Here is a 13,599-nt window from a genome sequence, read left to right as displayed (position 1 = left end):
TTGTGTCAAAGATCCAAACTGGTTTTTGAACGTGCACCAAGGCTGAACGGAGCCCAACAGGTCTAATTTGTCTTCTGCAGAGGATTAACTGAAGTAAAAGGATTAAGATCTGATGGTCTAAAGGGAGAAAATGGCGAACATGGTATCAAAGTTCGCATGGGTTAAATAGGCCAATTGGCGACAAATGTTAATAAAATAAGTTCAAGTTGTAGTACATGATCTGTTTTGAAAAACTGTACTAAAATAATTGTCTATCGTAATAGGTCTTCTGTGATAGAAGACTGCAGATCACTTAATATCAAAGAAAGATGCATGTGCTGTATGAGATACATTACTTTGTAAATAATCATTAATCTTTACTGTTTAGTCCATTTTGGTTATATCGTTTTGGCGTGGCTCGGTGCTAATGCATCCCGCCAATGTGTTGTTGTGTTGTGGTCGTTTTGTGTATTCTTGTCTTTCATATCTGCGTATGTGCTTTGTCTATATGCAATTTTGTTTTTCTTTGTTGATATATTTGGTTTTTTTCAGTGATTAAGTTTATAACACAATGTTGACTGCTGTACACCTATTTTTGGACATTTTTACCTCTGATGTTTGTTTGTTTTGTTCACCCATTGTTGTCAATATAATGGAATTTTATGAGACTGTCATACAAGTGAGTGGTTATGCTAGCTATAAAAACAGGTTTAAGTCACCATTTTCTACATAAGGAAATGCATGATCCAAGTCAGGAATATGACAGTTGATTTCCCGTTTGATGTGTTTGAGCTTTTGATTTTGCAATTTGATAAAGGACTTTAATATTTTAATTATCCTTGTAGTTCGTTTTTTTTTTTTTTTTTTTTACTTTTTACATATATCTGATAAACAAATCATTGCGATGAATATTTAAAAACATGCAATTAGTTTTTCATTAGGATGAATATTTTAATTCATTCTTAATTATTTCTCAAAAGAGACATCCAGACTAGCGATACATATTACACTTTTCTTAAGTATCTACTTATCCCGATACTTAATTAATTCTTTCCACTTTTCGTGGAAAGCCCTTTTGTTTTTTTGTTCTGATTATAAGGTCTTTCCACTTTTGCTGCAGTTTGAGATATTTTTTTTTAAATTTTTGGCCAATGATATTGTACAGTAATTACGGTCTCAACATTGGCCCTGTGTAACCTAGCACTTATTCTTATTCGAGTTATCTCCCCGCGCACTCTTTTTCTTTATTTTTCTGTAACCGTAAATGATTTCGACAAGAAGTTTGTTCCACGTTGTTCGGTTCATCTTAATGATCCTTCCGTCGAAGTTTGACTGAAGTATTCCAAAGTATTCTTATTCATTTCCCTTTTCAAATTAAGAGAGATGTTGAATCAAATCATACACCATACGTCATATAGATGTAGAGTCTTTTGATATGTAGTCCTTGATTCATTAGGAGGAATTGAAATCAAATTGACGTTCTAAATATTGACCTTTACTATAACTTCATACTAGTTTATGATAAAACCATTAGGTTTAAGGCATATGACCTTAAAGTCAACCGGAAGTAACATTATTTAAACCGAAAGTAGCAATTTTTGTACTAATGTCATGTAGAAGTACCACGAAATCATGTATTTATATCAGTGAAAAATTTTATATCATATGACATAGTTAGTGGCATTTTGTAGACCTGAAGTATCCGATTATCTCCCTTATAAAAACGGGAAATACATAGAAACCATATATTTTTGTTTCAATCAGTGAAAAGCTATTTATCAGTTGACACCCGAATTGAGTTTTTGAAACCGTTAAGTAGCTGATCATCTCCCTGATTTCAAAAAAGAAAAGTACAAATTGAACTCTATAATTTTGAATTTGTGCTAAAAAAAGTTATTTTCTGACAATGTTTTTACGGGGTTTTTTTTCTTAACGAAAATAATTTTATGGAGGTTCATGTTCACCGTTATTATCAACAACTGATGTTTTTATTATTACTTTTTTGGGGCCCTTTGAGATGTTTTCTGTTAATTGACATACCGAATGCATTTCTGGCTCATGATATCGTACAGTGATGACGGTTTCGTTTAATTGGTGCATGCAAAGAAGCAAAAAAAAAATTATGTACCTCATTTTACTCCCTTTGGAGTTCATATGATTCCCTCGAGTTTGTATTCTTCCTTGATTTGCACGTTTTCTGCATGTAGCAAATGACAAGGCTCACACCAAATGACCATTATTTAGTTCTTTAATTGATCTATTTCAAATATGATATTGCTCAGTTAAACACATTTCTTCAAAAGAGTATATTATACGCTCCAAACTCAGTACAATTTAGATATATTGTCAAAATACGATGATTCTGCTCATTTTTCGGACATAAAAGCTTTAGGAAAACCTATGCCACAACCTAAGATCCAAAATGTTATTTAACCAATAGGTACCAATCTATATATTGAATTCCTGGACACAAACATTTTATGGATCCGGAGTTGCAGCCAAAGTTTATTATGCTAAAAGCTGTGATAAATATTGATAGAATTGGACCAAAAACGACGTTACAACACAAATACTGTCAATAATTCGTTATTTATAATGTGATGTGCCAACACGAAGATATTAACCTATTATGTCTGTTTGTTTTGTTCACACATTGTTGTCAATATAATGGCATTTTATGCGACTGTCATACTATTGAGAGGTTTAGCTATCTATAAAACCAGGTTTAATCCACCATTTTCTACATAAGGAAATGCCTGTACCAAGTCAGGAATATGACAGTTGTTTTCCATTCGTTTGATGTGTTGGAGCTTTTGATTTTTGCTATTTGATAAGGGACTTTCCGTTTTGAATTTTCCTTGCAGTTTGTATTTTTGTTATTTTACTTTTTGTATCATAAGCAAAATCACAATCGTTTCTATGTAACATTTGGAGTATTTTGACCCGATTTGAAAAACATTAAAATTTGAGGCCCATTTTAAATCCTTCGTAAACAACTTTTGCCTCTAATTTATGCATTGTAACTTGAATTTATCTTAATTCGGATGTAGATTTTCAATAGAAAGAAATGGTAAGTGAAAAGTGTCACTTTAATTTTGTGTATACTACATAATAAATTGAAGGTAAGTAAAAAATTGAAACATTCTTACCATTGAAATGAACAACAATGGATGCAACAGCCACTGATAAACAAATCAACTGCATTATTATCAAGACCACACATAATTTATCTCTTTTCCTACTTGCGTTAGAAAGGTCAGCAAGTTTTTTGTCATACCACACATTAGTTAGGATACTATATTCGTTTTTTGATTCATTAAGGTCTTCCATCGAAATTTCATATACGTTTTCAACTTTTTCACCCATTTCAATTACAAATTTCCTTTAAAATTAAGCACCAATTCAGTAACTTAAGTACATAGTCCTGAAGAGTGTCCGCTATACATGTATAATATGTATTGGTTTTAATTTTATTTAACGAAATAGAAAATATCCTTGTGTCAAGAGTCAAGTACTTGGGAAAAATACATCCTTGCTTGAATCACCAATCACCAATTCTTCTCTATTGGCAAATAAGGAAATTTGTTTGTAAAGGGAAATGAGTGTCACCGGTATTTGTTGAACACTGGTAGCGACACACGATGAAAAAGTTTGATTATTAAATATTTGATTAATGAAATAATGTAACCGTTATTTGTCGTATTGACTACCCAATACCTCATACACTTCTAATAAGACTTCCAAATATCCTCAAGACTTCCGATTACCAACAATTGCAATCTTTACATAAGTGATGATCATCATTATAATGTGATGTAATGTTTACAGGAAATTAATATAAATTTATTGATTGATTAGTTGGTAATTATCACCACTTCCAGTACTATTGTGTTATTTCGTTGCGGTCAGTTTTTATTGTTGGAGAAAACCGTAATTCCCAGAGAGAACCACCAACCTTTGGTAGAAAAACTGACAATCCTAGTCAATTAAGATTGGAATCGAGCACACCTGCCACGTGCAGGATTTGAACTCACAACCTCAGTGTTGACAGGCTAGTGATATAATAGTTCGACTACTTATACTACTTGGCCACCGAGGTCCCGAAATTGATACTAAGGTATGAATAATAAAATATAACGAGAATAAAACGACGAGACAGCCTGCTGAAGCCCGCCTTCCGGTGCCGGATTTTCTCGCTGCGTTGAAGACTCATTGATGTCCTTATCTGTTTCCTGCTCCTTGGTCGGGTTGTTGTCTCTTTGACACATTCTCCGTTTCCATTATCTATTATATTCAATAATCTACAAGTGTCGTTATGACTCAAGTTTTCAGTTGTCTAGAATCTAGAAAAATAGTTGATCAATATAAACTTCAAATAAAAAAGATATGCCATAGGCACCATATCCCACCCCATCCCTAGAGGAACAAAAACAATTAATTTCAAGATATAACAAAAGATTTTTTAACACTTTGGACAGTAACACAAACGGCAGGATTAAAACTAGGTTTTTTTAGAAACTCAATCCACCTTCCAAATAAGTATTCTTCCGTTCATTTAAGAATTGAATGCTTCTTTTTGTAAATTTATTGGGGTGTAAAAGCGTTGACCGAAGTACATTTTGTATGAAACGCAGAAGCGCTTCATTCTAAAAAGGTGCGCACGGTCAACGCTTTTACAACCCTATAAAATTACTAAAAGAAGCATTCAATACTTATAATTACATTTTTTTACTAGGATCATGAAAACACGATTTTTATCAAGTTTTTCTTTTATTTACCTGTGCACTTTATTGTGGAAGGTCGTGTCATCATGAATGTTACATTTCATTTTGAAATGATGGTTAATTTCAGAATGACGCGAGATTGCTGTAAGCTAATCAAAATAACGTATTATAATGAAACATACATGTAATGTAATTGTAAAACAGAGTAATTACTGAGTACTAATAACGAAAGTCGCATATATTCCTATTCCAGTGACATTGTGAACAGAGGAAGTCCTTCATGCCGTTCATTAATCGCACGTTTCCCTCTATGCACATTTCTTGTATCTTTGTTCTCGTTTCATAATTAATAAACATCTCCAGTAGAAAGAATGAAAGTCAGGAACATGTGAAAAATTGTACTAATTGACATTATTGGTGGAATACAATACGGAACCTAAGACAGGGTTAAACTGTCAATCTTTAATGATAAATTAAGACATAATTACTCATATATGATAGTTTTTACACCTGCAAGTTTCCACTAAATGATTTACAACAACATCTTGTCTGTATGATCAACATCTCTTGTGAAATTATTTTTGTGTGACTTACCTTTCAAAGCACCCGCGATCACTTCTGGTTTTTGGTGGAGTTCGTGTTGCTTAGTCTTTATTTTTTTTAGTCTTAGTCTTTAGTTTAGTTTAGTTTTCTATTAGTTTTCTATTCAGTATTTAGGTTTTTTGTCGTTTTCGGTTGTTTTGCCATCATGGCGTTGTTTTTATCACTTCGACTTATGAGTTTTAAATGTCCATCTCGTATATTCAACCTAATTTGTTACACGTGCTCCATATTTCCCACAAACAAACAACACGTGACTCGAAATTTACAATCATTGTCATATTTGTAGACACATTTCATTAATAATGTTTTGCCTTTGTTAAATATCTATGACTAATAACAATAGTTAAAAGATATCGTATAATTTATAATTATTACATACATATCTGTTATCTTCACGCTAAAAACTGATTTTTTGTTTTGTCTGGAATATTATCCCAAAGAAGCCCTCAATGCACTCCTCTTTAATGATGATGATGACGATGAGTTGTTTTACAATCGGGTTGCAAATATTAGTAATAATAATAATAATAATAATAATACCTTTATTTAGAGAGAGTAACTCATTTGGATTACACCAATTTTCAATAAGGCTCTCTTAATACAATAATAATTACATTAAAAATAAACAATACATATTCAATAATAATAATAAATAAAGATGTAATACAATTTAAATACAATAAACAATTATTATATATGGCATTACAGTACAAATATCATGGTAATGTTAAAAGTACATAGATTTGTAGTTATGTTTAAATTCTAATAATGTGTTTGATTTTTTAATTGAATTAGGAAGAGCATTCCATACTTTTGGTCCATTGTACGAGAAACTAGACTTTGTATTTGGTTTTGGTATTATAAAATTATCTGAGGACGAAAATCTCGTATTATATTTTTGGTTTGCAGAAACTGACAAAATAAGACTGGACATATATTCTGGAGCTAAGCCATGTTTTGTCTTATACATTAGTAATGATTTATGATAATGTATTCTTTGTGTAATCGGCACAATGTTACATTCGTGAAATAATTCGTTTGAAGGTTTGGTGTAATCATGTTCGTCTAAAATTATTCTTGCTGCCCTCTTTTGCAGTTTTAGTAAACTATCTAATAGAAAGTTATTACAGTTTTCCCAAATTGAACAACAATAATCTAAGTGAGGTAAAACGTAAGCGTTATAGAACATTTGTCTAGCTTTGTGATTTAAATATTTCTTTATCCTTTTTAGTAAAGCTAAAGAAGAGTTAACCCTTTTTATGATATAATCAATATGAGAAGGCCAAGATAGAGATGCATCAACAAAAATACCTACAACCTTTTCACATGTACTTTCTTTAATTTGTTGTCCATTCATATCAATATTAATGTTTTCATTTGATGTCACTGAAAGCTTCTGTTTAGAGGCAATACATATAGCCTTCGTTTTAGATACATTAACAGCCATTTTATTGTCATCACACCAGCGAAAAATATCTTGTAAAACCGTATTCAGTTTATGACTCATACAACTTTTGTTTTGTCCAATGACTGATATGGTACTATCATCAGCAAATAAATCGGTGTTATGATTAGGATTAGACAAAGGAAGATCATTTATAAAAATTAAAAACAACACAGGTCCTAAAACGGATCCTTGAGGTACACCCGTTTTTTTGTTTTTGTAAGTCTGAAAATGTATTTGAAATAGATACCATCTGATGTCTGTCAGCCAAATATGATGTAAACCATCGTAGCGAAGTATAAGCAAATTTGTATTTGTTTAATTTTTGAATAAGCAGTTCATGATTGAGAAGATCAAAGGCTTTTGCTAGATCTAGAAACACTGCCCCAACAAGATCGCCATCATCAATGGCTTTAAGCCATTTATCCAATAAAGCTGTTAACGCAGTTTGACAATAATGGTTTGCGCGAAAGCCTGACTGCATTCTATACAATAAGTTGTATTTATTAAGATACTTTACAAAGTGTGTTTTCACATGTTTTTCGAGGATTTTAGAAATAAGTGGTAAAATAACAATTGGTCTGTAATTAAAAACATCCTGTTTTGAACCTTTGTTCTTATAAACTGGTATGACTTTTGCCAGTTTAAATGAAGATGGAAAAATACATTTTTTAATACTTAAGTTAAAAATGTGACAAAGTGGTAGTGAAATAGCATGAGAAGACATCTTTAAAAACTTTGCACTTATGTTATCAAGACCTGTTGCTTTTGATTCATCTAGTGCTTTTAGTTGTAAACACACAAAATCATACTCATAAGTGGTATAGAAAAATACACGTTATCTGGTACATGACCCGATATGAAATCATCAAATTGTTAAAAGAACTATTGTTGCTGTTTTGATTTATATTAAGATTATCTGTGATATTTGTGAAATAAGCATTAAATACATCAGCAACGCTTTTCGGTTCTAAAATTTCCTTTTTGTTACAATCACTTACGATTTTAATACTGGTATGATTTTCGGTTCCACTGACAGTATGTAGATGCTTCCATAATTTACTACTGTTGCCCTTTTTGTGTTCTATGATGTTGGTATAATAATTTTGTTTAGAGTTTTCGATGAGATTTTTTACTTTGTTTCTCCAGAGTCTATAACTATACATACCTTTTTTCTTATGATAAAAATCACGTTTTTCATGCTATCTAGAATTTCATCATTCATCCTCTCATTTTGATACAAACGGTTTACTCTCTTTTTAATGAGTGGAGCATGATGATTTAATACTTCAGTAAAAATATTTAAAAATGACAACAATGCTTCTTCGGGGTCATCAATTTCTAATACACTATCAAATGAACACTGTGATATGTGATTGATAAAATCATTTTCATTAAAATGTTTAGTAGATCTGAACGTAATATATTCATGAATTTTCTTTTTCGATTTTAACCCTCTTTTGTGAGAAATGCATACTGGATAATGGTCACTGATAGAATACTTTGGAACAGAAAAAAAATGAATATTATCTGGTTCATTACTATAAATATGGTCTACCAAAGTGGAAGATGTTTGTATGACTCGAGTTGGAACTGAGACTATTTGAGACAAGTTAAAAATGTTTTTCAAATGGGACCATTTAGCTGGAATTTTTCTCGACGCCAAATCAATATTAAAGTCACCCAAAATAATTATTTCCTTATCTTCAATATCAACATTTGTTAATATTGATTCAAATTTTGTAATCCACTCTGCATTACTATTTGGTGGTCTATATATGTTACCAAGTAATATAGGTTTTTGATGAACAAAAATAATTTCGACCCAAATTGATTCTATATCATCCTTTTCCAAATCATATCGTCTAATTGTGGTTAACATGTTAGAAATATAAATTAAAAACCCAACCCCAGATTTTCCAATTCTGTCTTTTCTGTTTGTATCATAACCCTTAATATCTATTTCTTTATTTTGAACAGAATTTGACAAAAATGTTTCACTTAAACACAGCACATCTGTGTTAGATTTTGATAGAAAATATTTAATTTCAGAAAACTTTGGCAATATATGATTTATGTTTAAGTGACATATATTAAGTGACTTTTGTGGAAATATAAAAGGGTTTGTAAAAGGAGATGATTTGGAGTTAGATAATAGAATATGTGTTGCAGTACATAAATACAAAATAACAATACTGACAAGATTTCCCAAAATGAAGTTACATTTTCTGGTAGAAGAAAGGTTATTGTGAAAATCCTTTACCTCCAGTACGCTTGACTGAACACATTTTGTTGTTGAGTTGTTGTGTTGAATGGTATAAATCTCCTCCCTGTTGACCTCACCGATTGAAAATTTGATTGAGTTTTTGATGTACAATCCGACAAATTAAGCAACGTATTCACGCACGAGATAATGTTATGACTTAAAACTTTGGCACCAGCAACATTTGTATGAACATGGTCTGCAAATAAAGTAAGATTGGGCTGGTCTCCATATAGAAAGTCTAAAGTATTGTCTAGAATTTCCACATGTTGTTCCTCTAGAGATAAAAGACGGTTGTTGATATCATAATTTAGTGTGTGAAATATAACATGCATATTAAGGCGGGTATCTGTAAGTGTGCTATGAATAAGAACTCTACTTTGTACTAGACGGACAAACTAATCTCTGTATTTCTTAAGAAAGATAGTTTGCCCCTAACAGAATTGCCGACCAGTTTTTTTCTGTTATTATACTTCAAAATTCTGTCTGTTTGGGGGGGGGGGGGGGGTATTTAAAACCATTACGCTATCACGAAACTTTCGATGTGGGTAATTTGTTAATTGAAATTCTTTACAACAGTTGTTATGTTAATGGGTATGAAAATAAAAAACTCATCAAAGATACCAGGCTTTAAAAATTTCGCGCCAGACGCGCGTTTCCTCTACAAAAGACTCATCAGTGACGATCGAATCAAAAAGGTTAAAAAGGCCTATTAAAGTACGAAGTTGAAGACCATTAAGGACCCAAAATGCCTGAAGGTTTCGCCAAATACAGCTACAGTTATGGGTTGACCGTTACGGAATATCCGTTTCACAGATGATAGCAAATATGTTCCTAGTGTCGTAACTACAATCCCGTCCCCTTTTCCCGAATGTGACCTACCGAATTAGACTTATTACCAGGTTTGTACTAACATGAGCAACACCACAGTGCCACATGTGGAGCAGGATCTGTTTATCCTTCTGGAGCACCTGATATCACCCCCATTTTTTGGTGGGGTTCGTGTTGGCCAGTCTTTAGTTTTCTATGTTGTGTTTTGTGTACTATTGTTTGTCTATTTGTCTTTTTCTTTTTTAGCCATGGCGTTGTTAGTTTATTTTCGTCTTATGAGTTTGAATGTCCCTTTGTTAACTTTCGCCACTCTTTTACAGGTTTCTGACATGGGACAGAAACATAAAAATGCGGCTGAGTTTAAGATATGAGATATAAACTTATCACAAACTGAAGTAATGACCAAAAATGACTGGTTTTGAAAGAGGTAAGGCCAGTTTTCCCTAAGTTTATTTTACATTAAGACTATTTTTCCACGTGGTAACTCTATTTTCTTGTAGTCTTCTTTTCATTTTCATGGCATTAAAGGAAATATCAAAGCAAAATGAGATTAAAATTTTTTTTTAAAATCTTTAAATACCAGAATATTGTCTGTTAAATCTACTGATTGTGTCCTATTCACGATTTTTACTGAATGTGAATTGGCATTGCGAGTGACGTAAGCAAAGCCGGAGACGCTTATTCTATCGACACACTCAGTCTCGCTCCTTTTGGAGTTCAAGCGATTCCATAAGTAATAAAAAAACGATGACAATACTGCCAACATCCATGGCTTTGGACAATTTACCGTACATTTCCACCACGCGAAGTTATTAAAAGAGAGAGGCAAAAGAAACCAAAAGGGACATTCAAACTCATAAGTCGAAAATAAACCAACAACGCCATGGCACAACAAGAAAAGGACCAAAAGACAAACGACTGTATACAAAACACAAAATAGAAAACTAAAGACTGAGCAACACAATCCCACCAACAACTGATTTAAGCTACATTGTCCATCTTTTTATGTAGACATTTGGAATAAAGAGACCTAACATATAAAACATATATACAACTCGTAATATGCATAATTCAATTCTGAAATATGTGTATAAAACAATGCTAATAGTAATATAACACGGTGAGGTAAAAAGTGGAGACAAAAAATGGAGCTGTTCCAGAGCACCTGAGTTCAATCTCGCTTTAATGGGTAGATTGTGTTGCTCAATCATTCGGTTTCTCTGTAAACATTTGTAGAATGTTTGTCTTTTTTCATTTTGCTCATAGTGTTGTGTGTGTTTTTTGGTTTTTTTTTTTTTACTTGTGTTTTCTCCCCTGTATTGTATCCTTTCTTTTTTTTATCACCAGATACATTTTTTTGTTCAGACTTTATTTAATCATGTTCATCTGTAATATGTTCTGCAGTATGTAATAAAGTATTATCCGGCCTTTTAAAAGCCGACTTTACGGTATGAGTTGTTCTCGTTGTTGTACAGTGGCCTATAATTGCTTGCTATCATTTCATTTCTAACTCTGGTGGATAGTCGTCTCATTGGAAGTCATACCACATCTCCTCGTTTTAAAAGAAATAGAATTCATAATATTATTAGTTTTAATATATCAGTATATAGTACTTACGTCAGAGAACATTACGATAGTTATCGGCTTTGTCAGCTAGCACAAATACAAAAAAACAACTATCAGAGGGTATTTTTCATTCTCGACATTAATCAAAGAAGAAGGATTTCGTACACAATTTCCTTTGAACTGTTTAATACGAGAATCAACCAGATTCATATATTATATTTTTTAGAAGAATCCTAAGTATGCATGTTATCAGCTTTCTCTTTCCCGAAAACTGATGTTTCAAATTGACGTGTGCTATTTGATTACGAATTGCTTAGGCAACAATGTCCATATTATAGATAAACATGGCTTCAGATATTCTTCTCTGTCTCATGATGTTATCATTAAGATCAAGGGGATACTAAGTTTGAATGTTTTTATTCATTAAAAAGAGGCATAAGATATCAGAGAAACCAATTAAAAACATATTAAGTTTAAGATAAAACGAGATAATAACACTGTAAACCACAAAATAAAAAAACACGAAAGACAAACAATAGTCTTTAAAACCATACAAATACAATTAAACAAAAGCTTGAGCAGCATTTATCCCTTTCAAAACAAAGGGTTGATACTTATAAGATCCCCATAAGGGAGGTCAGATCCTGCTACACATGCAATGGCATGCCTCTCTCGTCATTCACATAAGTTTCATGTCTTTTCAATTTGTCTTTTTGTATTTTAATTTTCCTAGTGAATAGTTTCCAAACGTTTAACTTCATAATTTGATATCATCAACTGATATTAAGCAGTATTCCCATTGGACTAAACTCGGTGTGGTGTAAGTGCACTCAACGCTTAAACTAAACTCTGTTATGTTCCTATAGATAAAAATCAATGTTTACATGTAGTTTAAATCAGGTTTTGACTATATGCAGTCGATAGTCAATGTAGGCCTTGTATATATAAAACTAGATACTAAGAACGTGGATTGAATAACAAGTTGCTTTTTAAAAAAAAAAGTCAATACGTGAACCTTAGAACTTTTTTTTATGCTAATTATTATTTCAACTGAATTGTCAATTATATCTCAGTATTTTCATTACCATGTGTGTGGAGGATAATATTTTCTTTTTATTGTAAATCAGGACAATTATGGCATGTTGAGAGTGGTGTTAAATATAAAGTAGGGAGATAAGGAATGTATTTATTTCAATAGTTCATTTCTGGATGGTGTTAGCTTTCATTTTTACCAGTGTGAAAGGTAAAACTACTACCAATGGATGACACTTCTAGGGTGTTTATTGGTAGAGGTAATATTTCACCTAGAATCCCTCAGTAATTTTATATATTTGTCTTTTTAAAATACATATTTCAGAGCAAGTACTATATTTTGTTTCATAAAATGTGAAAGTTTTATTCCTACCAAATAAGACAAAATCTACTTGCTTACCATCTTATTTTGTGCCGTAATATCTTGTTCCACCTTAGAAGTGGCTTTGGATCCAGCTAATTCAATTTGCTGCTTATACATGTATACTTAATATACCTGTCCAAATCTGGAGCCTGTTTTTTGTTTGCTTATTATCGTGTCTGTTTTTCGGGTTTTTTTTTGTATAAAAATATTGCCATTGATTTATATCTTGTACAACACTGGTCAATTTGATGTCATTTAGCTCGCTTTGCTAAGACTCAACATTCAACGCCATGTTTATTGAAAAGTTCTCTCATTGGCAAGCATAGTTTACCAAATATTATATAATCATATCAGTCGCAGGATAATTCGATTATTATGAAATGCGGTTCCTTCAATCAACATACGTAATAAATCTCAAAACTTAACACTGTTTTTTGCTAACTTATGTTTGTTGCCTATAATTCAGAAATTTAACAGTGTTTTGGGATTTTTTGCTTAAAGTTAACTTTTGAAGCATGGGTCCCTTTTCAAAAGTCTCCCAACTACTACCTCATTTTGCCTGTGAAGACCATAAAACCGTCGTCTCTAAATTTACAGTGTAATTTGATGTTTTCTTTCCATTTGAACTTATCTAAGATATTTATTAATAGGACAGACAGATGCAGTAATGTGCATGATGGTGAAAATATACCACCTATGGAGGGGGCGCTCCTATAAATTGTTTCTATAACTTTCCATTAAACTCAAATTTATTGTTTCTTAGAATTAATTAAACAAATGCAGTTTAATCTTT

This window comes from Mytilus californianus, unplaced genomic scaffold (genome assembly GCF_021869535.1).
Source record: "Mytilus californianus isolate M0D057914Y unplaced genomic scaffold, xbMytCali1.0.p SCAF_12, whole genome shotgun sequence".
Classification (NCBI taxonomy): Eukaryota; Metazoa; Mollusca; class Bivalvia; order Mytilida; family Mytilidae; genus Mytilus; species Mytilus californianus.
The sequence above is the reverse complement of the archived record's forward strand: the minus strand, read 5'-3'. Positions refer to the sequence as shown.